Source organism: Taeniopygia guttata, chromosome 9, assembly GCF_048771995.1.
Source record: "Taeniopygia guttata chromosome 9, bTaeGut7.mat, whole genome shotgun sequence".
NCBI classification, from domain to species: Eukaryota; Metazoa; Chordata; class Aves; order Passeriformes; family Estrildidae; genus Taeniopygia; species Taeniopygia guttata.
In genome coordinates this window covers 20,797,276-20,822,764 of record NC_133034.1, presented here as the reverse complement: position 1 = coordinate 20,822,764, position 25,489 = coordinate 20,797,276, and the positions used below count along the sequence as shown (strand labels likewise).

The 25,489-nt window shown below is 40.3% G+C and overlaps 1 protein-coding gene across 4 annotated transcripts in view; it reads left to right on the top strand.

Annotated features, from left to right (window-relative positions):
* Positions 1 to 7,567: 7,567 nt before the first annotated feature.
* Positions 7,568 to 25,489, top strand: part of NAALADL2 (N-acetylated alpha-linked acidic dipeptidase like 2) — a 412,338-nt gene continuing 394,416 nt past the window's right edge. For 2 of the 4 annotated variants that reach the window (XM_072933146.1, XM_072933151.1), the window contains exon 1: positions 7,696 to 7,775. The gene's annotated coding sequence lies outside the window, so the exon portion shown is untranslated. Of the gene's footprint in view, positions 7,640 to 7,695; positions 7,776 to 25,489 lie in introns of those variants that run through there. The other 2 variants (XM_072933148.1, XM_072933147.1) reach the window with 2 other exon arrangements.

Sequence of the window (25,489 nt, the reverse complement as noted above, 5' to 3'; positions counted from 1 at the left end):
CTGTGCTCAGCAGTGCACTGAGAACAGGATGGAGCATGAGCTGAGTGGCAGCTTCCCACCAGATGCACAAAAGCTTGAGTCTAACTCTGACACCACTCCTAGAGTATGGTTTTGCTCTAATTATAGTTTTTAAAAGATTTCAGTATTTTACACACTGGTCCCCTGGAGAGTTAAAACTCAAATGTCCTTGATTCTATTGATTTCTGTGAAAATTGCAACATCATTTTATCAGGTTTTGATTTAATTGGTCTGCTTGAGGGAGAGAATTAACATAGCATGTATAGTCCCTATTTAAGTGTACCCAGAATTGTATAATAGTGAAGATTGTGCCAAACAAACAGCTGGGTTCTGTCTGGAAAAGCTTATATTCTGGTGGCACAAACAAAAATACACAATAAATACAAACACAGAACAGCATGTGGCCATTGCAGTTGGTAGTAAATTGAAAGAAATTAAATTCTTCTGTTTCTGTGATGTTTTTCTGCTAAGTGCCTCAGAATTATAACAACTTGTTACTGTTTCTTTGTATGGACTATCTCTTGACACGCTCTCCTTTGAAACAGAGCTTCTGTTCCAATATTTGGATTATTCAGCAGATTTCTTCTTATAACTTTCACCTTCTTTCCTTGTTTTGGACTCTTGTGATAATTCTGCTTCCAAGTTATAGTATCTCTCCATCAATGATGGTTCCATATGGTCACTCAATTCATACAGTTAATTTAATTAGGTTCCTCTATAGTGAAGCACTGCATGGGCATAAGCTCTAGTGTCTCTCCTGATGGAGCACTGGGCAAAAGCCCTCACTCATGAGGACTTACACTGGGATGTGGTTTTAATTATTTAGATACTTACAAAGACAGTAAAAAGCTACATTAAGAAAGCAATGTTATATATTTATTCAAAAAACAAATGTAAGGAGGTGAAGTTTACATTTACTCTAATGAAAAAAATCTGATTTCTTGCTATTTATAAACAAGACTAAAAACATTTACCCTCTTACATACTATTTTTTTGACAGCAAACTTGGGATGAATCCTTCCCACAACAGTGGAAGCCTTTTTTTGTGTCTTGTCAGAGATAAGGTGACTGTGTAGAAAAACAATGATGATAGGGATCTGTAATTACTTGTGACTGATGAGCATATCTGACACCGTTTCCTGGTATGCACTGATAATTCTCTGAGGTAAGAGGGAAACAGACAACTTCCTCTGCTGGCAGTAGATATTTTATGTTCAGGATGCTGCTTGTGGTGAGGTTTTGGGCAGGATTGCTACACCACAACGTGAAAATCTTGGGAAAAACAATGCGTGTCTGGGGAATATCTGTTAAATGTTTCTGTCTTTCAGGTTGGTATAGTATGAATAAAGAGAAAATGAGTCTTGGGAGACAGAGAGCTCTTTCAGATGTCAGTCCTCCAATTAACTCTGTAAGGGCACACCAGAGCATCTCTGGGTAAAGGCCATCTGTCTTTTTCTCTTAATATGAATGGTGGCAATATAATTATTTGGAGTCATGAAAGAAGATTCTCTCTTGGGAGAAATTTGTCTTGATTCCAAAGTACTGATATATGCAAAGTCAGGACTGGACCCTGTAGCAGCTTTATTTTAAGCTGAACATTTAAAATGCGAATGATACTTTAAAGTTTCTGAGAAGTTTTGGAAATGTGAACTAGCCTAAATTATGCAGAGGTCTTAGAGCTGAACTAACTACAAACAAGCTTTCAAATCTACTACTGAGCCTCAAAACTACCTCTACCTGAATGGCTTAAATGAAATACTGTGCTCTGGAAGGGTAAGAGAATAATATTTAGTTTAACTGCACTTCATCCTGTGCTTCTCAAAATGATCAGTTGCAGGACAATCATTAAAATCACAGGCTATATGTTACTGTCCTTGGAAGTAAATGATACATTGCAAGATTTGCGGGTCTTTGTCTTTTATCACAGCAAATTGAATGTGTCTGTGTCAACAGGGGGTCTTTTTAGATTGTTCCTTATTTTGCTAGGCCTGCTACTTTTACAGAAAATATTTTGAGTTAATAAAGAACAAAAATGCTGGTGCTTGTGGTGGTTTAAGAATTGCTGTTTGGTTTAAGTCTCTTTTCTTGCTAAGTACTGGCTATAATGCAGCTCTAGATGAAATCAACCAGTAATTAGGGGTTGTCTCCTTTCTATCTTCTCCACAATCTTCAGCAGTCATCTCTTTTGTTCAAAAACAACTGGAGGTCAGGTTATATGAAGAAACCCCGGGATGAGTTAAACGATCAAGACCCAGAAAAGCCTGCAGCATTGTAGTTTGTAGTGTTCCTCCTCCATTTGGAACAAATTACCTATCCCAGCTTCAAACCTCAGTAGGGGAGAATATAAATTGGTTTTTATTTAGTCTTAATGTTGTGTTCGCCATTCTACCTGCGCTCACAGTATTTGCTGTAAGTGTGAGCCCTGCAGGTTGCCAAGGGGCCACTTGCAATGCTCTGTCTTCTGCTCCTGTTCCAGTTTTGCTGTGTTAGCCATCCTGGATTAGAAACCTAAACAGGGCATCGAGCATGAGGGGGAGAAAGCTGGAGAGGAGGGAGGGAAGTCTGGCTGAAGAATAGTATTTCATGGTAAAAAACTGTAAGAGGATCTGAAAGTGCCAGGCTTTGGTGAAAAAAAAAAAAAAAAGGGTAGTTAAAAAAGAGGATATATTCTATAAACAAGATTAAAGGAAATTAAATTGGAGGATTAAGGCTCAGCTTCTCTACCTGTTCTCATTTTCTGTTTCAATTCACAAAAACCTCCTAAAATCCACCAGTGATTATTCTTTAAATAATGAAAAAAGCAAGATGCATGTGTTCTGTATAATCTGTGACCATAATCTTTATCATAGGAACTGTTTCTCTTGTGAAATGACTTGGGGTGTTGTGGAGCCCTGCTTATGAGGGATGTAGATTATATTCACTTGCATCTCTCGAATGAATGGGTCTGGGGTTCTCTGATGCTGTGTCCAGCTCTGGGGCCCCCACTGTAAGGGTGATTTGGACCTGCTGGAATGAGTCCCACAGAGATGATCAGAGGCCTGGAGCATCTCTCCAATGGAGTCAGGCAAAATTGGGGTTGTTCAGCTGGAAAAGGTTCTAGGAGACATTAAAGCCCCTCCGTACCAAGGGAACTGCATCTTGCAGCTTAAGGTTACGGCTTTACTGAGTGGAAGGGGAAGGGCAGGGACAACCCACTGCAGGAAAGCTTTGACAAGAAACAGGGCTTCCATCTCATTTCAATATGATAGATTTCAAAGTTTAAGGAAAATGTGATAAAGTAGGGAGTAATTTCCTTTACAGAAAAAATAATCATGCTCTTGTTTAAGCTTGCCTAAAATTAGAATTTTCTGCTTTTGCTAGTTATTCTTTGTAAGGCACGGATCAAGGGATAGAAAAATTTCAGGTGTACTTCAGAACCCCAAAAGTTGTTTTGCATCACTATGCACTACTTAAACATGAATCAGACCAATTCTTCCAGTTGTGTAAAGCCATTTTTAGGGAGGTATTTCACTGCTTATGGGATGATGAATAATTAATGGCTTGCCTAAGTATGTTGCATTCCTCCCTGTTTAGTTATCCTTTCCTGAGTACTTGGGAAAGCCATGGAAGCCCTTCTAGGCCGAACTTTGTTATCTTCTCACTTTGTCACAGCTGTAGAACCGTGCACTCCTGCTCTCTGCATCAGAGGACTTGACTTACAGGGGTAGAAACATTCCCTGTGCTAACCTGCAGTTACCTTAGGAGGTGCAGTGAGGCAGTTCAACACTCAGGATACCTGCTACAGGACCATCAGCTCTACTGAGTTTCTGTGATCCACTTAATGTCTTCATTCTTTGGAAACTATTGCTATTAGCAGACTTTATAGGTAGGTAACGCTCATTTTTGTTGCTTTGTAGTGTTATTTTTCCAAATTCGTTATTTAAAAGGTCATTTTCCAAGGTTGCTAGGTCTGAAATGACTGTTCTTGGCAGCAGCTCCAACTGCCTCTTCATTTCATTAATTTTCTTGCTGAATCATGGATTTGTTCTGTAAAATACATATATCCAATTAATTTTTCAGTATAAAAGGCAGAGACTGGCCATAAAAAGGAATTTTAGACTTTCAAACTGCATTTAGCAGATGGTTTTAAAGGCATTTAATATCTTGTTTCCTCAAGTGGGGCTTCTGTTATTTAAATGTGTGGTGCCTTTAGCCTGTGTAAAGGAGGACTTGACATTCCAGGCATGCTTATCGGTCCTCTTGGTCTCAGAACCTTCCTTGATTAAATGCTGCGGGAATGGGAGATAAGGGGCAGGGCTGTAGGTCCCTTTCAGACCTTTAAAATGACAGTTTTAATGCTGTCCTTCTCCTGCACTGGAATAAATAGTCCTGCCAACTACAGTGATCAGTGTCCTCCAGCAAGGGAGAGGACATCACCCTTCAAAGTGTCAATTCACCGGCGTGGCAGCCAGGTAGGATCTTTCTTATATGAGTCGTAGACTGAACTCTCTTAAAAATTAGATTTTTCTGTTAATTAATCGAATACAACCCAAAAAACGCAGCATCAAACCCAGCAAGGATTAAGGGAGCCACGAGGTGGCAGTTCTGCTGCACAGAATGCCTAAAGCTCCATCACTTTACAGGCTGGTAAAAATACGAAAAGAAACAAACCAACCCAACCCAACTTTCACCTACAGGAGGAAAGTAAACTTATTCTTATAAACAGTCATTTAAACAGGAGCTAAAACCATCAAATGGATTCCTTTGAACCTAACCAGGAGCTGGACTTGATGACCCTTTTGTGTCTTCGAATTCGAGTTATTCTATGATCCTGGGCTAGACGTTTTGTAAAGCAAGCGCTTAGAAACTCTCATCCTGTATCTCAAGTCAATGAAATCTCTTAATATCCAATTTTGCCATGTTTCCATGCCCATTTCCAAACTACTTGATTTTTTTTTTTTTTTTTATAAGGATGTGCACCAATACTGATGTACATCTGTCAATGTACAGTTTTCATGCACTGTTTCCTTTCAGAAAAGTTTTAGGGAAGGTTTTGAGTTTATATTTGATTATCTTGCATGCTCTTTTCTGGCCAGGTCACAGGAGGTTTTTGCAAAATGTAATTGCCAGAATTCTTTTTCTTCATAGAGTCAATCTATTTCAGTTTCCCTGGATGTTGGAGCATAATTTGATTTTTTTTTTTAATTATCTTTTTTGGTGACTTCTAGGGCGTGTGGCTGTGATTTAGTATAAAACTGCTTTGGCAGTTGTCTCAAACTTTTCCCTTTGGTTGCAGCTCTGTGCTGTGGTAAGCAAATGCTCTCTGCCTGTGACCTTAGATGAGGCCAGTCCTTGGAAAAATGTTGGGAAGGGAGGAATTCTTACAACAGCAGCAGGAAGACAAGGGTCTGGGCAGCAAAGCTAGCCTACTTTTAGCAAAAAGTTCACAGAATTTTGTATTTGACTGACTTTTGGCTATTAGAAATTAAGAGACCTGTCCAGGAATTTCTGACTAAGAGTCACAAGACTCCAAACAGCTTTCCTGACAAACTCCTAAGGCGTTTGGAGCCCTGTGTGAAAGCATGTGGGGTCATGGCTGGTGCACTTTGCATTTGGAGATGATTTATCCTGCTGCAGTGTCAGCTCACACTTGTGCCAAGCTTGGGACTATCCAGAAGTAGTTCAGTAGGTGAAGCAAGGAAATGTGCAACTGTGGTGGAGTCAAATCTGTTTTAAACTTCAGCCTCAGCTTTTCTCATGGAATGGGCATGACTGGCTTAAGCTACACAGAGCAAAATCCTCCAGTCTGGGGTGACAAACAAAACCAGTCTATAGCCATGGCTTGTACCTGGGGGTGGTATAGAAAAGAGAAGAATGTAGGAAAGGGCAGAGTTATAACATGATATTGCAGGAGATTAAAAAATCGTGAATACAAACTGCTGACTCATGCTTTGAGTGAGTGTATTTGTACAACTACAGATTTCTTTGATTGTACACCTACAGATTTGTACACTGACAGGTTTCTTTGGGCATGAAAAGTACACCTCCAGCTGCAGCTGTTCTGCTTAATGTTGAAAAAAATACTTTATTAATGAGGATTGTAGACTAGTTCACCTGCTCTGTAGTGACCACATTGCTCTGCATTTTTTTCTAAAATTGTTTTCAGTACTGCAGCAGTCCAGCCAGACTTTCCCATTAATACTTTATTAGCAGAAGCCAGTTCTGTTATAAATGCTTGAAATTTGCTTTTTTTGTCTGCTTCTACATGCACCATATGCCTGGAAGACTTCTGGAAGACTTTGTTTTCTGCCTTTTCTGCAGCAGCTGCTGGGCTAAAATTCCTTTATTTCAATAGTTTTTATTCAGTAGGGAAAACATTTTAAATGTTCTTTTTTTCTTTCTTTCATAAGCGTCTTTCTGGGAAGAGTGGCTGGACATATTTCTCCTTCTTAAAATGAACATTTCTATCAGTAATTCCCTTAAACAATACTCTGACTTCGAAGAGTGAAATGTATCAGTCTGGCGCTTCTCCTGCCTTTGTTGAACAGCTGAGCCCTGTACCTTGTGTGGTAGCATCCGGGATTACAGGACAAATTGTAGATGTAGGGACAGAATTAGCAACAAAGTGCTTCCAAGCAAAATAAAGTCATTAATCTGGGTCGGGGAAATTTGTTTAATAAGGAGGCAGTATTGTAAAGGCGGTGCATTCAAGATCAAAGTTTGGCTTTGTGAGAGCAGTGTAATTGCGGCAGTCCAGACACCTACAAAACTGAGTTGTGGTGTGGCTGGATGCTCATGGGTTTAGTTTCGGGTGTGCCCGCGGCGCTGGGATGTTGGGGATCCGCGGGGATAGATAACCCATCCACAGAGATCCATTCTGGGCGCGGATCCTGCCTGGCCAGGGAGCGCTCAGTTCCCCTCAGCTCCGGGGCTGTGACTTATACAGGCACAAAAAGCTGCACATCAGAAATTATCCCCCCACAAAAGATGCAAAACAAGGCTTGAGCACCACCGGTATCTGTCAGACGGTACAAAAGGCTGAGAGAGTTTGGGCTGTTCAGCCTGGAGATGAGAAAACTCCAAGGAAACGTCAAAGCCCCTCCTGGTTAAAGGGGTTAACAGAGGGCTGGAGAGAAGCTTTTGATTAGGGATGGAATGATACGATGGAGAATAGCTGTCGGTGCAGAGGGGGTAGACTTAGATTAGACACATGAAATAAACTCTTCCCTCGTTCGGCGATACCCGGCACAGGCTGCGCAGAGAAGCCGCGGCCGCCCCATCCCTGGCAGCGCTCAGGGCTGGACAGAGCTGTGCGCACCCCGCTCCCGTGGAAGCTGTCCCTGCCAGCGGCACTAGAGTTGTAACAAGATGCTCTTTTACAACCAAACCACTCCGCGCTCCCGTGAAACCAAACCACTCCCGTCCCGTCCCGTCCCGTCCCGTCCCGTCCCGTCCCGTCCCGTCCCGGCGGGGCTCGGCGGCTCCGGCGCGGCCCCGCGGGCGCTCCCCGGGGTGGCCCCTCACGGCCGGGGCCGGGCGCGCTCCGCTTTACGGCTGCTGAAAACTCCCTGGGCGGGCCGGGCCGGGCCGTGCGAGCCGGGCACCGCGCAGGGCAGCGCAGGTACCGCCGGGGGCAGCGCAGGTACCGCCGGGGGCAGAGCAGGTACCGCCGGGGGCAGCGCAGGTACCGCCGGGGGCAGAGCAGGTACCGCCGGGGGCAGCGCAGGTACCGCCGGGGGCAGCGCAGGTACCGCCGGGCACCGCGCAGGGCAGCGCAGGTAACGCCGGCTCGGGCGGACCAGGGGCGGGCGGGACCCCCGGGCTCCTCACCCCGACCCCGCGGGCGGGATGAGCCCGGCTGTCAGCGCGGGGTCAGCTCCGTGCGTGGCTGTTTTTTCTAAAAGTAACTCAGAACTCGGTGGAATAAAAGGATCCGCGGCTGCTCCGCCGGACCTTGGTGGCTCCCGCGGGGGCTCCGGGCTGGATGGAGGTGGGTTTGGGCAGGGCAATGCGCCGTGGACTGTCCCGCACAGCCCGGGAGCTCCCGCTCTCTCTCCATCCCTGCTTCCCACCGCCCGCTCCGTGTTCTACTCTTTGCTTTCTGCTCGCTGAGAAACAGGACACGAGCGTGGTCTCGCCCGAGTTTAGAAACTGAGCGATGTGTTTGTTAAATATTGAAACAGAATCCCCAAAACGCAGAGAGCTGTGTCGTGTGCGGAAAACTTGCTGCGAGCCATGAGCGCTGTCGGGAGGATGGCAGGACGCGCTCCCCTCGGGATTTGGGGTGTGCTCAGGGTACCAGAAACGCAACCGGGACATTTTACAAGTTTCAAAATGGACAGCATTTAGGACAGCATTGCCATTGTCGCCCTTCTGTGTGATCCTCAGTGTCTTGGTTTCTCCGTCCATGACTTCGGCAGGTGTTCGTCTCCTGTAACTGAGATGGCCTCAAAATTGTAATTAAAACAAACTCCGTAACGAGCATGGAGTTGACACTTGCAAAACAGCACTGAGGCATCTCGCTGACTTCAGCTGAAACTTGCGGCATTGCTGCTGAGTCATCAGGACAGAAATATTCAGGGAAGAAATAAAGAATTTAGATTTTTAACCCTGATACGAACAGCCTGTTTCATCTTGGCTTATTTATTGCTTGGTGCATATTTCTTGCATTTACAGGCAAATTTATTTGTTCAGTGGTTAGCATATGGAAAGCATTAGATGACTGAAACTGTAACTATGCCAGTCCTTTATATCAAGAAATAACTGTATGTATTTTTAGAATTTTAATCTAAAGAGCTCTTGTATGAGTCCCAGTACATCCATAATGTAGCATTTATCACTGCTATCATCAAAGTACTAAAAAGTTTCTTCTGAATTTTGGTCATGGATCACATTCTCAGTACATGTCTTAACTGTATGGTAATCTACCTGATTAAATAATGTCAATCACCTGAAGCAAGCCAAAGAGTGATCTTTTGTAGCTTACCTTTAGCAGGGTTTTTTTTCCCACTGGAGTTTTTAAATTGAAAACTCTAGAGCTACAAACGCAATATTTTCTTTAAAAAAATAATCTATCCCACAGAAACACTTTTTTCCCAAGTTTCATCAGCTATATCTTGGTTTTAGTGTCTGTCTAAATGTAGAGTGTTTTTTTTTTCATCCTTAAAATTATAAGAGTTTTACATTGCTGAAGATGTTGGCTGAAATGATACCAACAGGTCACATTGTTCAATGATGAAGCAGTACTTTTATTTGTGATAATGGAAAATGGGGTTTTTTTGCGTTTAAGAGTTGAGTCCATGTTGTTTATCTGAAGCAGAAAATAAGGTTTAAATGGGAAGAAAGTCAGAATTGTCTGAGTTAATAGCAGGATGCTCATGGTTCACATGCATGTCACAAGCTGCAGTTTTTTGGTAGCAGCTCCCATAGTCAGGCTGGATCATATGACTTCCCGCTCTGTTAATCTTCATAGCTGAAGTCTTTGCCTGTCACTGCTGTGGTACATACCTGCATTATTTTTGCCTTCTTTTTAAATAACCTCAGGGTATGAATACAAACCAGACAAAAATAGACCTTCAAAGTACTTTATCTACCCCTTAATAAACAGATTTCTTTCAGAAGTTCTTCGTGATTCACATGTAATCCTCCAGGGAACATGTGCTGTAGATCTTCATTATAGTAATCTGTCAAATAGACATTTCTAAATCCTCAGACTTTTTCAGTGGCTCTGGATTTTCTACTCTAAACATAATTTTGTTGTCAAGGCCAGCATTCCTGGAGTATAGAACTGCCTAAACTCTACTTGGGAAGTATTATGCTTTCTCATTTTGTTTGGTTTCATTTTCTTCTTTTCCAACCCTCTCATCCCCTGTGATGTTTGCTTTGGTGTTTAGACACATGCATTATAAATACATTTATAAATTAGTTCATTAGGAGCATGCAATGTAATATGAGGACGTCATTGATAGATGGCTTTAAATTAAAATTTAGTAGGACTGGGATCCTCTTTGGCATTTTTGTGCAGATTATGCTTTGGTTTGCAATTAATCCAGCTATGAAACAGGCATTATTTGCAGCTGTGGGATACGGAGCAGATACTGATGGGGAAATTGCCTCCAGTAAGTAACTCAGTGTTCTGACTGAGAAAAGAATTTCTGGCCAGGTGAGGATCAGTCTCTTCTCCTGAGTAACAAACAGAAGGATGAGAGGAAACTGCTTATGCCTGGGGGGGGGTTAGATTGGATATTGGTAAAAAATTCTTCACAGAAAAAGGCTGTGTTGAGCATTGGAACAATCTTCTCAGGAAACTAGTAGAATTCTCATCCCTGGAGGATTTAAAAGATGTGTAAATGTGACCCTTGGGGACACAGTTTAGTGCTGGGTTAATGGTTGGACTCATGTTCTTAGAGGCGTTTTCCAACCTAGGAGGTTCTGTGATTCTATCAGCAGTTGAAAACAATGCACTGTGTTCTCAAAGACTTAGCAACGTGTGCATCACAGCATCTCTTGAGTCTGCCAGTGTGCCTGGTTAATGCTGCTGTGCAGGGAAGCAGCAAAGGTCACTGTTCATCCTCCAATACCTGTATAGTTCCAAAAAACTGATAATCAAGTACACCTGTCACAGCCCAGGCTGAGTGCAGAAGAGCAGTTGTATTCTCTCAGCCATCTTCTTGCTGTGGGATCTGTTGGTCAGTTGGGATCTAGCAGGGAAAAAATACCAAGACTGCATATCTGAAAACATAATCAAGGAGTAGTCAAATGAAGGTTCACCTACACTGCTTCTTCTGGTTTCTTGTGCAACTGTGTTTGTAGTTTTTGTACTGGTACTGAATAAAAATGTGAATATGCTGTTATTTATTACTGACCTGTTACTTGTGCTAAAAATCAATGATAGAACATTATTGACATGGGTTGTTGACCTCAGTAAGCCTTGGCTTTGAATTCAGGCTGGTTAACTCTATCCACTACTAAGTACAGCATTCCACCTTTATCCAGAGCCAAAGGATTCAGCAGTCCCACAGTTTTTTTGGGCTTCCTCCTTGAAAGTCAGAGGGATTTGTCTCCCAAACAACTGCAGGGAGGGGAATATATGCCACAGTCACTGGGAAGTTGAATTGGTAGAATTGTTGGGTCTGTTCTTCAGTTTTCACTGGATTGCTTGTTTTACCTTCTCAGTTAACTGTTTTCCATGTAAATACAGATTAATTTGAGGTAACTTGGGAAAAGCTCCAGTATGACCCAATCTCTATATGACTGGGCAGGAAATGTACCGTGTCTTTGTGTTTGGCACTATGAGATCATGCCAAGAATTTCTGTCAACTTTGGGTGTTCATACTTCAAGCAGGATGTTAGAGTCAAAGAGACTTCAGAGAAGAGCTCTAAGAATGAATAAAGGCTGAAAATAGCTCCTGAGGGAGAAATTCTAAGAACTCAATATGTTAAATGTAATCAAAGAGAAAGGAGGGGAGTGACTTAATTGCAGTGTTTAAGCCTGCGCCTTGTTAACAGAAATTCTGTGATGAAGCAGAAAATGATGGGATATCAAGATCCTGTGGCTAAAATATGAGCCAGACACATTTTCAGTAGCAATAAGAACTGCATCTTCAGCAAGGGGGTAATTTATTGCACATTATGGTAGGATATTCATCAAAGGAAAACTTTAATTCAACTAGATATTCTTCCTTTAAGATGTACCTAAGTAAAACTTAATTGAGGGCATGTGTCCATGTGCTATACAAGTCACAGCAGATGATCAAAGTATTTTTTTCTGTATCTAAATACTTGCAACTACATAGAAATACAAATCATAAAATATGGTTAGCCCAGGAGACTGTTGAAATTAGAACAGAACTGATGGATAAATGAAGACTTTTAAATGCCTGAAATGCCTGGAAACAATGAATCACACAATAGTTAGAGTTGGAAGAGATGTCTGGAAATCATGGAGTCCCAACACTCAAAACGAAGAACTCTAAAACAAGAATTTGTTTTAACTGTACTGAAGGTTGAAAAGTTGGGTTAATGAGCAATTCTTTAGCAATGCAAAGATGTCATTACACTCAATTTCTGCATTAGGAGGTCTTGGCCATTTAAAATACTAAATTAATGTGCCAGTTGCTAAAATTCCTTACAAGTTTTCATGAAAGTACTGTGGAAATTAAAGTGGTTGAAGTTCAGAATCTGAAGGAAAGGTGAATTTTTTTTTTTTTTAATCCTGCTGTCATTGAGTAAGTTTCATAGAAGAGAACGCTTGGGCTGCTATAGAAAACTGCTGAATACAACAGGGTGGTAACAATACTGTATGTGTGTGGGAATTATTGGAGGGTTTGCAAGGAGAGATTTGTAGATCCTGCAGAGATTTGGGGGAAATCTGTGTTATAATGCATTATCTCCTGTGGTGAAGAGCCAGCAGGAATTTTCTGAGGTTTTTCCTGTGCTCAATTTTACATGCCTTTAGCAGTCAATGCTTTCAGGCTTAGTGGAATTGTAGACAGCTGTGCTGGTTTTGCTGGGGATAGAGTTAATTTTCTTCCTAGTAGCTGGAATGGGGCTGTGCTTTGGATTTGTGCTGGAAATGGTGTTGATAATAAAGGGATGTTTTGGTTAGCACTAAGTAGTGCTTGCACAAAGCCAAGACCTTTTCTGCTCCTCACCCCACCAGTGAGGGGGCTGGGGATGCACAAGGGTCAGAGTTGGGATAGCTGGTCCCAGTGACCCTGGGAATATTCCAGACTAAGTGGTGGTGTGCTCGGCATAAAGCTGGGGAAGCAGAAAAGGGGACATTTGGAGTGATGGCACTTATTTCCCCAAGTTGTTTTTAGGTGTGATGGGTCCAGGCTTTCCTGGGGTTGTCTGAACACCTGCCTGCCCATGGGAAGTGGGGAACAAATTCCATGTTTGGTTTTGCTTTCATGCACAGCTTTTACTTCACCTGTTAAACTGGCTTTATCTCAGCCCACAAGTTTTCACACTTTTCTGATTCTCTCCCTCTTTTCACAGTGGGGAGTGTGGGGCTGGATTGAGCCCCCTCGCTGGGGGTTAAACTGTGACAGCAGCATGAGGAGAAATAAAAGAATTGAACATCAAAATAGCAAACCCTCCCTTTGACACAGTTTGACAGGATGAGCAAAAGTCAAGCTGAAGCACAAGTCAAGTAAGATATGCCTGTCTTGTATAAACTCTTCAGCTTTATGGAGAGCATGTCAGGAATCAGCCTTCGATATGATGCGAGATCGTCAAAATAAATGGAAAGGGCCGAGCTTAGAGCACATCACTCAGTGAAACCAGACTTTTTTCTTAAATCCCAGAGGATACTGAAGCAATGACCAGGGGATTGATTAGGGAGCGGGTTTGGTGAACCAAATCATGTATATGATGAGGACCAGCTGGTTATAAAACTGCGGCAAATTACAGCAGGAAAAGTCTGCAGCTGGAAGGATTTTTGAGAGTCTGAAGGTGATTGTGCTTCTTGTCTCAAGGGATTATGTGCAAGTATCCAGAAAGTTTCATGATACACGCTGAAGAGAGAGCTGGATGTTCGTTGTATTGCTCAGTGTAAGTGTTAGAAACGGCTGGAAAAGTGGAGATTTTGGGGCTCAGTCCACAAATTCTAAGCCACTTACTTTGATTGCACACTTCCTTACAAATATTTAACAGTTTAGAAATAGCTGGATGATGTATGATTCTGAAAGCTGCAATTACAGAAGAACCTGCAGCAGTGAGTGTGCAAGGCAGATGTTTGACCATGCATTGTTTTTCTCCTTTCTAATAGCAGAAAGTAATTCATAAGTGAAATCATACTTTCCTTCGGGACTGTTTTTAAATTGTTATTCTTGTATTTTTATATTTAGGCATTTATTTTTATGCTCCAAGTAGTTCTATAAAGGTTCTGTGTTTTTTACTTTATATTTCTGTTAATGGTAGAGATAACCTAAATTTGTTTCAACCTTTGTCTTTGCAATGCTGGTAAAAATTTCATAAAACATAAGATTTTTTTTCTCTTTATGCACTGACTTAGGCTATTAATATGTGTGATATAAGGTGTCACGGGCCAAGTTTGTGGTTTAAAAAGATTAACTTCAATAAAACTAATGTAGAGTGATGGTTGAAAAATTTTTTAAAAAAGCTAATTATTTGCAGAAAACCATGTGTATACTGACAATTTCCAAGTAGACTTGGGTGTATTTATCTGCCCATTATAGTTCTTATTTTACAGATGAATATGCTAAGTGCTATTCAGAATTATTTGGCCATATGTTCCTGTTTTTGTGGAACTTCATTTTGTGGGCTCTCTATATAAATAAAATTTTCTTTCATGATGGAATATACTAAGAGGGAGAGAAAAGAATGTTATTTCAAATGTTATACCTTTTGCAAAAGAGCAGATGGTGTTTGTATGAGGGGCTTCGAGGAAGTTTTACACTTTGAAACTACTGCTTTATTCCAGATTGTCTGAGAGAAATGTGGTTTTAGCTCCTGTGGAGCATCCCAGGTTGTGTCACAGCCAATGTCAGTGTGTTCTGGAGCCAGCAGAGATGTGGAGTTACACTGACCCTTTGTCACTGTATTTGTATATTGTGGATTGTTCCCAAGTGCAGGCAAGAGTTGCTTGCCTAAAGTTCATTTTGTGCAGTACTTTGGCAAGAGTGGTTCTGAGTGAGGTGACACTGAATGATCTCGAGTTTCTGCATCTTTATTTGTGCCTTTTAAGACTTGACTCTTCCAGTTTTCAGACTTCCAGTTCTGGAAGCTGTTGGGGAACAATCCCCTGGTGACAAAAGTCAGCTCCTTCAGCACCTTTGGACAGCTCACCACCACCACCACCACAACTGGTTCTCTGCAGTCAGTTTGATGCCTCATTGGCACTAAATGTCATCCAAAATCCCCTGGGAAAAACAGTAGGCAGATGATGAATTTTCCTATTTGTCTTTTAATATGAAATTTGAAATCCACTGGTCGTGCCAGTCGTGAGAAAAAATGAACTTGTTAGTGAATTCTCAGAGGAACTTTTAGATGGGTGCTGCAGGCTGCATTGACACATTAAATTATTAAACATGACTTTTTACAAATGTGTTCCAAGACATTTACATCTATGAATCACAAACATCACGCTGGGTGAGACTAAAGGCAGGGATTTACGTTGTTTTGCTGTCCACATTAGTTAGTTATTTTTCACTGTTCCCTTGCTTAGTTGTTAGGGGTTTTTATGACAATATTTGGGCATGTTAAGAAGCGTATTTTCCTCGTGGTGATTTGCTTCAAATAATTTTGTTTTAGTACTATTTTGGTACGAACAAATCCGTATGGGCTCTGGCACAGAAAAAATGTCTTTCATGAATATCTGAAATGTAATTAAAGAGCAGCAAAAAATACTGAACTGCTGTAGATACACACCTTGTATCTCCAACAAATAAAGCATTATGTTGGGGGCTTAAGAGAATTTTGTAATCTCCCTGTTGATAGTGCAGTTGTGGGAGCCACTGCAGAGCATCTGCTGCCTGAAGGAGCTGCTCCCTGTGAGGAGGAAACCTTGGGGGTCACTGTGTACAAAAATGGAATGTACTGTGCCTCTGGCTCTACCTCTGTCTGAGGCTGAGCTATGGAAGCCCAATAAAATATTACTGGATTTACTCATTTAGAGGACTCTGACAATACCCTGTGGAAGAAAATAGTGTCTTGATCAGGCTGTTGCTGCCTTTAACTATTAAAGAAGTGGTGCCCTCAGCCCCATTCTCTAAGAGAGCCACTGCGGCCGTGCATTAAGGGGGAAAACACCAAAAAGTCTTGATTAGACATGGAAGATAGTTACATGATGACAGAAACATGCCTCTGGAATTTTTATTTCACTAGTGAGATGTTGCATTACTGCATATTTTTACTGTATCAACTGAGAATAAAGGCTATTCAGTATTATTTATGTAAGTGCTTCCACAAGAGAGGCAGATGCTGGGAGAAGCCTGGTCTTGTTTTCAGACCAAAGTGTTGGCCTAGAGATGATGTGTGAGCATATGCTCAACATGCTCAACCAGTGGTTATTCAGCCTCTCTGAATTGCAGAGAAGTATGCAGAAATATCCAGTGTTCTCCTGGGATGGAATGAGAACAAATACAAAAATATTTTTTAAGTCAAATTGAATTCTTGTTTTCCTACCAGCTAATCACATGTGTTAGATGCCTGATGAGTTTCTGCTGTCTGAAAAACAAATACAACATGGGCAAATATGTCTGGCACAAGCCAGATGGTTTGATTTTTGTCTTCATGGAAATAGTAGGAAAAAATACATGTGGAGGCTGTGGAGAATGTGGTGCTTCCAGGGAGAAATAAAAATTACTTCTCTATCCTGATCAATTACTAGGCTATGCAGTTTTAATAAAGAGCTTTTCTTGATTGCAAAGTTGTGGCTTCTTTTCACTTGCTTCATCCACCTACTTGTAATGCTTTGAAAATTACTATTTCGGGACGTGTTCTCTTGCTTTCATCCTTAGTAAAAAAAGGTTTTTTTCCCTTATGTTTCCTAACAGCTGTTTTTCATAAGTATGTGTGCGGATAAATTCTAATTTCCCCTGTGGTCTAGCTGGCTTTTCTGCACTGTTAATAGTTCACAACAGCAAAAAGTGATTCTCTATGCACACTTCATTCTTGGTGTGTTTTGTATGCCAGCAATTAAGTGTAGATTTTGAATCTGAGTGGGTGATTAACTCTGAAAGTGTAAATTCACTAACTTTGCTTGTGTGTTTTACATGGGTTTCAGTATCTTACCAGTTCTTAAGAATGCTTCAGTTTTTCTAGAGCAAAACATGTCTGCTCTGTAGGAGCAATAAACCAAAATAGATTCCAAGTATTTTTAAAAAATTATTTAATTATATGAATATTCAAAGATCCAGCAGTTCAGAACCAGAAAGTCCCAGCAACAAAAATATTCCTGGAATATGTGTTCCAGAGTAGGATGCTTCTGTTGCACAGGTGTGGAATTTTAGTTTTGTGTGTTTGGGTTTTTTTTTGGTAAAGTTATTGCTTTGCTTTTCCTTTTTGTTTGTAAAATGGGGCATCCTGCTGCTTTATTCTTGTGAGTATTGGAAAGGTGGTTCTTGCACATAAGAATTGTCGGTGTACTTCTGAGTACAGGGAACTGAAATGAAATACTTGTTTTCGTATATGTAGCAGTTATACACTGATGGGCATAGACAATAAAGAGTTTATTTATATATGTACAATCTTGATCAGCTAGGCTTGTGGCCTCTGAGTTTGTAAATAGTTTCCAGAAAGGCTGCAGAGAATATTTATAGGAAATTTTCTGAGTGCCTGTTCTAAGAGGGATCTGAGGTGTATTAAAGGAAGTGTGCATTTCTTAGGAAATAGCAAGTTTGAAGAATTATGGAATTGTTATTTCAAGCTATGTGCCAGTAACCTGAGACGGTCTCCCTTTTGAAAAAGGTTTTGGTTTTCTCTTTCACACTCTGGGACTGAAAGGTGCTTGTTTCTGGCTGCTGATAGATCGGGGCTTGCTGGAGTTGTCTGTGAGTGCCAGAGCAGAGGGACTCGGAAGGGTGGGCTGAAATTCTCTGGTGTTCTCCAGCCTTCCTTCCACTAGAAGACTCGTGTCCCCATGCTTGAATAGAAAAAGCATTAGTAAATATCAAATTAGAGTTGAATTGTTGTGAGTAAAATACTTGCTCTTGTTGTTACTTCCTAAGGCAGATTTTTTTGTTGTTTGTTGTATTTTGCTCATCCAAGCATAGATGAGAAACTTGAAAAAACTTTATCTTGTGAGAAACAAGAGTGTGTTTTTGGAAAAAAGTACTGGTGTATAAGGACTACTTTCTGCTCTTTGTTTTTCTTATTTGATTTTTCCCCTTATAGTAAGAATAAAATATCTTTCTAGATCTATAATCTCTTAAGTGGCAAAGCCTAAGTAATTTTTTCCTTTTTCTAGCAGATACTCTGTGTGATTCAGTTTTGAAGTCAAATTCCTTCTGTGTTTAATGGAAACATTTCTTTTTCTTTGTTCTGGTTGAAAGGAGTTAAGTAATGACGCTTCCTAGAAAGATGAGATAGAAGTGTTACCAAAAAAAAAAAGAAAAAAAATTTTTTTCTTGACCTTTACTGCATATTTTTTTTAAGTACTAGTTCAAAAATCTGAATATCCCTGATGTCCTGAGAAGGCATAAAAGTGTCAGTGTAAGAGATATATCAAAGTAATTTGGTTTTCCAGGATTGAAATAAATATGATTTAAAGGGAAACTGTCAAGATACTTATATCTTAAACTACTTTAGTAGGAATTTGATTTTTATCTGTTAGAGGCTTGCATTTACACTGTTGGTTCTAGAATAAATTAACTAAGAGCTGTAGAAAAACTTCAAAGATTATTATTACAGTGCTCTGTAGGGACTATTAATCCATTTATTGTTTATCTCTTGCCTTGGAGGAATTCCATGTAGAAACTTTTACTCAATTATCTTGTGCAACGTGCAGAGTTCTTACCTGCTATGTGAATGTAGCTCTGTTTAAATGACTGACTGCTGGCTGACACTAAGTTATACTGGTTTGTGAGGAAAAGTGGCATGGCAAAAGAACAGAATTTTCTTTGAAACTATGTAGAGGAAATTGCCTTTCAGTGATTTGAGATGTGCTTCACAAACTGCCTTAAAGTGCACACTGACCCTTTTTGTGATATTGAGTGGAAACTTGGGTAGATACTTCTCAAATAAAAAGCAATCTGAAAATGGATTAAACCTGAATAATTATTCACTGATGGAAATCTAGATATAGGAGCCTCCTAGGGACATTCTGTGTGTACCCAGAAGCTCCTGAATGTACAGAAGCTAATATAAATATTACCTCAGTCTTTCCTGGTAATCTTTTTTCAATCTAGGCTTTGCTTAAAACCTAATTTCTGCTAGTCTGTAGGCACTGACTATAACATACAGGCCAGTGTGTGTGATTTCTGTTCCAGAACATTTTTTAACCCTGGCATACTAATCAGATTCTGCAGAGCTCTCTGCTGTATTTGTTAGTTATTGCAGCAGGTTAAAAATTAAAAGGAAAGGCCAATGAAAAATATTTTAATCAGGAGTACTTTGTGCAGACTCAGTACTGAGTGTGGTTTATCAGGGCTTTGTAGTAAGAACACCAATATGAAGTAAAGAGGGATTCAGTGTTTATCTAAGATTCTGTTAAGATGAAAGATTTCTAGACCTTTTCCAGGGGACATTTTTGAAGGATTAGCATTTTTGTAGTGCTTGTGTTTATGTTCTCACTTGGCTGTGTGAGGTGGACTGGACAGCAGGTTAGACTTGAACAAAATAAATAAACACAGCCTAAAATACTCAGGATTTTGCAATCAATGTAATGAAGCTAAACTGTTGGAAAATGTGTTTTCTAACACATTTTTTTTCTAAGATTGGTTTTACCTTCATGATCTCTAGATTAATATTGGAAATTTGTTTTAAATACCCTACTACTAAAATACACACTGAAATTGTTTTCATTAATAGCTTAGTGTCTTTCTAGGCAATATTTATGCCTCATTCCCAGGCACTAACCTTTGTTTCTTTTATTCAGGCTTCTTATGACATTGTTTTAAGCCCCATTTTCCAGGGTGGGGATGTGTGGGTGTATTGGGCAAAATAAAAGACTTTACCTGGAGCATGTACTGATCCAAAAAGCCCCAGAGATATCTGAGGTGCTTGGCTTTTTTAGTGACTGCTTTAATCAAGCTAATTTGGGGACAATGAAATTTAGATCTCTGGATTTACAGATGACCACCCAGTGCTTAAATCAGGGCTCTTGCTCAGCAAAGCATTAATATTGGTGATTATATGCTTTCTTCTGCTAATTCAACAAATTAATGAAGAATATTTGCTGAAATCTCACAGACTTCACTTCTTTGTGAGGAGATAATTAGTTTTTGTCATGAATAAAGATCTGCAGTCACTGGCAAACTCAGTAAATCCTACACAAATGGCTGAAACAAAATCTGGAATAGTCGGGGTTGTCCACTTAGTGCTTTAACAGGCTGGGCTGACTTTTGCTGGTTGAAAGTCAAGAGCTGATGGGAGCAGCCCCAGTTCTCACACGTGCAGGGCCCTTTCCACGGATCCCTTGTGCATTTAGGGTGACCTGAGAGCTGTGTTTGGATTCTTGCAGTGAGACTGCCACACTGATGTGACAGCACAAAACTTGTGTTGTCCTGCATCAGCAGACATCAAATAAATCTTTTTATTTAATAGTAAAAGATGCTCTGAGGAGGAGAAAGTGGGTTCTTTGTTGTCTTGTTACACAAATAGAATATCATATGCAAAATAGATTGTTGTACAACAGTGGGTATCTAAGAAAAGTCTGAGTTATTGAAACATGTTACCACAGGGCAAAGCAGGGGTGGGATATGGTTAAAAAAATTCTAGCAAATGAAGCTGGAGCACATTTATATGGCATTCTTTGCTTCCAGAGTAGCTTTCTTTATTGGATTCCTAATGTATAAGTAACAAAGACTCATGAATAGTTTATTTGAATTTGATTTTTCCTGATCTATGCATGAGTTTATTAGCTTTAGGCAGGTGCATAAAGAATCAAGGCTGTTTTTTTCTAAAATTCAGCTCCTAGTACTACATCAAATGTTGTTTCATTTTAACTAGCAGAGGTTGTCAGGGAGCTGTAGCTGCTTACAGCTGTAATTCATGTCTGTCCCAGACGTGTCAGCTGTTGGACTTCAGTGGACCTGAGGTCAGACTTGATGCAAATTTTGTCGTTTTTAAGAGAATTAATTTGGTGGAAAGAAATATGTAGAATGACTTGAGCATTTTGCAGTGTTGTGTTGAGAAATGAGGCCTTGACTACTACAACTCAATTGTGTCCTTTTTTGTTTTGTGTTGTCCCTGCATCACATGATATGCTTTGACTGGCACGAGTGGTCACTAACAGAGCTAAATTAGTGTTAATCAGCTTATGGAACAAGTCCAGTTTGAGAGGTGAGTGAAAAAATGTAAAACCCAAACCTCAGATAACCCTGCTTAAAAAGCAACTTATAACAGCATATCTGTATATTACTGAAATATATATTCTCCAACCTAGTTCCAAGGTAATTGAGAAAAAATATTTTATTAGGATCATAATTTTATCTGAGTGGATGTTCTATAGTTCTGCAAACTCTGTATGGTGAGAGCAGCACTGCACATCCATGAAGTGGGCAGGATGGATGCTGTGCAGCTGAATTCCTTACCTGCTGCAGCTTCCCAGGAGGCTGCTGGATGCCCTGAGGATGGAGTTCCCTGTGCTCTCTGCTGATTTCATGGTGTTGCTCCATGTGTTAATGGAGCAGCAGATGTTAAAATCGACTTTCCACGGGTTGTAAGCCAGGAATCACAAAACTAGGAGCTCTGTCAAAGCTGGGAATAGGCTCTTGGGGAGCTCCTGAACATTAGCTGTTGTTCTCTGGACTGTGTGGTTGCTGGAAATGTAGTCATGAACGGAAGGGAAATTGTCTCGCTTGAAGAATGGAAGTTTTTTTGTTATTTGGAGTTTGTTTTTTAATTATTGTTTTTATTGTTAATTTTTACTTAAATATTTTCTGTTACCAAGGAGAATATCTAGAATATGAATATCTGAACACAAGTGGGAATGGACTTTGATTTTGAAGACTTGATCACTATTAAAATACAGCCACTGTTCCCCTGTACAGCCTTATCCAATGCTACTTTTCTTTCTTGTGCTTTCAGTTGCCTGCCTATAAAATGAGTGATATTATGCTGTCTTTCTAAAAATGTTTCAGAAAATGAAATAAAAAGCAGTGAATTAGATCTGAGTTAATAGTTTTATAGAGTCATAAGACTTTAGAAACCTTACTATGTCACTCTACTTATCAGCCAAAATTTTAATCTCTTTGACTGAATGATGAAGCTTATTTTCAATGACAGTCTTGCTGCTAGGATAAAAAATACTTGAAAATGCTTGAAAAGTTACAAAAGAGAAAGGCAAGATAAATAAATGTGAGCTTGTTTCTCTATGCACTCAGGTCAGTGATTACTTCTTTGTATTGAATATGCATGGCTTGAGTAGGATGGCTAAAAATGGATAATTAGGAAGGCAATGGCATGTTTTGTCAGACTCTTTTAATACCATTTGGGCTGTATCCAGTAGTAAAAACCTCGGAGTGTCTCCAGCTTTGCTTGCACTGTGGTTTCTGATGGATGATGATGCCTTGTGTGGTGACTGATGCTTCTTTGATGTGTTCTTCGACCTCCCCTTGCTGTTCCCTTCCTGCACAAACTCTTGACTAGGAGAATAGTAATAGAAAAATCTTTCCTGATAATGAGGAGAGCGCTGCAAATATTCACAGCATGTCATGTACAATTCCTGGATCAGAGTTGCTGGGGGGACAGGTATTTTTAGTCAGAGAATTGTCACAAAATGGATCTTCTGGCAGGAGGATGCGTTTGGTTCACCACCAAAGGCGGAACAACTTAATAGCGCATTTTTGGATCTGTTTATGTTCAGTCAGATATTTGTATTCTGGATATTTTCCTTGTGAACAGAGGATATTTGGAGTGAAAAAGGAAAAAAAAAAAAAAAACAACAAACACACTTAAGAAATAGGAAGTGTTGTTCCAGGATGATCACTGGGAGGAGCTGTTCATTACAATTTTTATGCATTAAATCAGTGGCAAAAAAATGATGAGAGAGTGGGAAGGTGATGTGGAGGCAAAGAAACTTAGTCATGAGTGGGGAATACTCTTAGTAGAAAGGGATCAGTGGTTTAAAAAAAAATAAAAATTGAAGGAGCAGTGACCTCAAGGGAAAATACCAATTCACTAGAGCTTTGAACTTCTCTTGTATATTAACTATTAAAGCAGAAGTGAAGTTGGGCCAGAACATTCCTGGTGGGAATGCACTGAACAGCTGCAGTTGTCCAGCTGGCCATTAATGCACTGGAGATCCCACGAGTTGCAAAAAAAGGCAGAACTGTTCCTGCCATTGGAATACTGACAGGATCTTTGTCAGTAGTCCTGTTACAGGGGTAACCCACCTCACAGAGACAGTTTGTGTTTGATTCCTGCTATGACTGAAAGAAAGGGGAAAAATATTTGTAAAAATTCTCCACCACTATCTCCATAATCTCTACTTGAGTGAGCATCAGCCAAGTGAGAAAATGAAAAATTATAACCTGCCAAGCATCACTGGCAGACTGAAATGAAAAAATTGCAAGTTAATAACAGTGATGCCTCCAAAAAATTTGCTGGCCAATTTAACATTGCTTTATCCAAGGTCACATCTTGCAACTGATTATTTTTAGCAATTTGCAGATGAGGATTTTCTACTTTTCTCATGGGAAGTGAAGATCATGGAAACACCAAGTACAGTTTTAAAACTCAAAGTTATCATCTCTTCATATCAAAAGTAAGTCATGTTCCCTGCTTGTTTGCTTAAGACTGGGCACACAAATTTTTTCCACTGTAATGAAATGCGACATTTATGCTATACTCTGTGACAGTCATGAAGTCAGTGTGACATGAAAACTGACAGTGGAGTGAGGTTGGTGAAAAAATTGAAAACAGGAAAATTAGAACTTGCCTGAGTTTGTTCTGGAGCATTCTTGCTAGTGTTTATGTGATGATTTTTACATAATAGTGTTAAAAGAGATTATGTTGCCTATTTTTGAGGTTAAAGGATTGTGAGCCTTATTGCAGGCAAGTACACAAGATTTAATATAAGCTGTGTCCTGTGAAATGACCAAGGCACATTACTGGAACCTAAGGTGTGAAAACCATTAGTGAACTGGAGCAGCATTTAATATCCTCCAGTACAATCTGCACAATCATTTTAATATTACAGGGTAAACCTTGGTAGAACATTTGCAGAGCATTGTCACACTGTCACTTATTTAAAATAGACCATTCTTCAACAACTGGAATGTATCACTGGTGTGTGGAAATTCCTGCCCTAGGCTTGCAGTGCAAGGGGAAACCCTCTGTTGTTTTCATGTGGTTCTGTGGTCCTTTTAATGAAGGATGTGCAACATCCTGATAGGCTGAGTGTACACAGCAGTTCTAGAGAGATTTTGTGGTCTGGTGGTTCAGAAACCTTGGCTGTGGGAAATTGTTTGTCAGCCACTCAGTGATTGCAGTGCAGAAAACATTGCAGCATTTCTGGCTGACATGGAAAGTGAAGGGCATTTCTTGTTGGAAGATTGATGGACCACCCTGGTTTTTAACCAAAAAGGTTTTACCTGTCATTAAAATAATAAAATTATTTGAGCAGCTCCACTCAAGGATTCCCCAAAAGCATTTGTTTTTGTTCCTGTGTGTGTGAGCTGTGTAAGCTGGAGCTGTTCTGTGTTGAGAGAGGATTAATGTGCAAAAGGTGTTTGGTAACAATCTCCATGGTCAGCAGCATGGGTGAAGCCTCAGCCTCCAGAGCACAGTTTGCTGAGCACATGCTCAGTAGAAGCAGGAGGTGAATTCCCAGCTGTATTTCCCAGCTCTCTGTGGAAGTTCCTGTTAGATCACTCACGTCCTGCCAGCCTTCTGAGATCTGACAAGATCGCAGCTTGAGCTGTTTAATTTTTCTTGCTGTCAGGCGATGCATCATGGTGAGTTAGCTCAATAGCCCTAATCCAATGCTTACTGCAATGAAGCTGGGAACTTATCCATCAATACCTATTTCAGTAAGCAAGGCAAAATGAAATATTTTTTGACAACTTCTGTCCATTTCATTATCTCCTTTTTAATCACAAAACTGTCTCATACAGTTTTCATACTTCCTTAAACTTTGTAGCCTGCCTGTTTTCATATACATCAGGCTGATGCCAGCATCTCTCTCCTCTCCCAGACAAGGTTCCATCCATGCATTAGGTTAATCTGTTGCACTCCTGCAGCAGAAGGAAGCTGATTCTTTCCTGATGTGTCCAGGCAGCTCTAGAGTTAGGAACAAAAATTTCAGGGAGTAGGAGACTTCAAACGTGATGTTTTATTGCCTTGTCTTTTTTTTATTTTTTTTTTCTTTCTCAAAAGTAGTCTTGTTTAAGGATATTTGCAATGCAAGCAAAATTGAGAAGCTTTAGTATTGCCATTCTTTAGCATCAGTCAGATCACTCTGTTTTACCAGACTGTGACAGAGTGTGCTCTGTCCCAGGCCAGACAGAGCTGCAGTTCCTGGGTTATGCTCATGTTCAAAGTGGAATTCCCTCACTGAACTCTGTGATATTTCCTGACTTATATTGAATACTTTTTGTTTCTGCACAAAAGTGTGTCTGTGTGTAATCTCTGTAAGTACACATACCCTTTCCACCATTTTTACAGCAATACAGTGGAGATTAAATTCCTCCCCTTTCTCTGTAAAACAATTTGCTAGGGTAATAATTTTCTTTTAATGTTGCAGACATTAAGAGAGAAACAGGTAAGAAGAAGAAAAACCAAAGAAGAGAGATGATAAATACATACAGCTAGGCATGAGTTTATCTTCCCACCTTCTGGAACAGCACTGGATGAGCTGTCACTT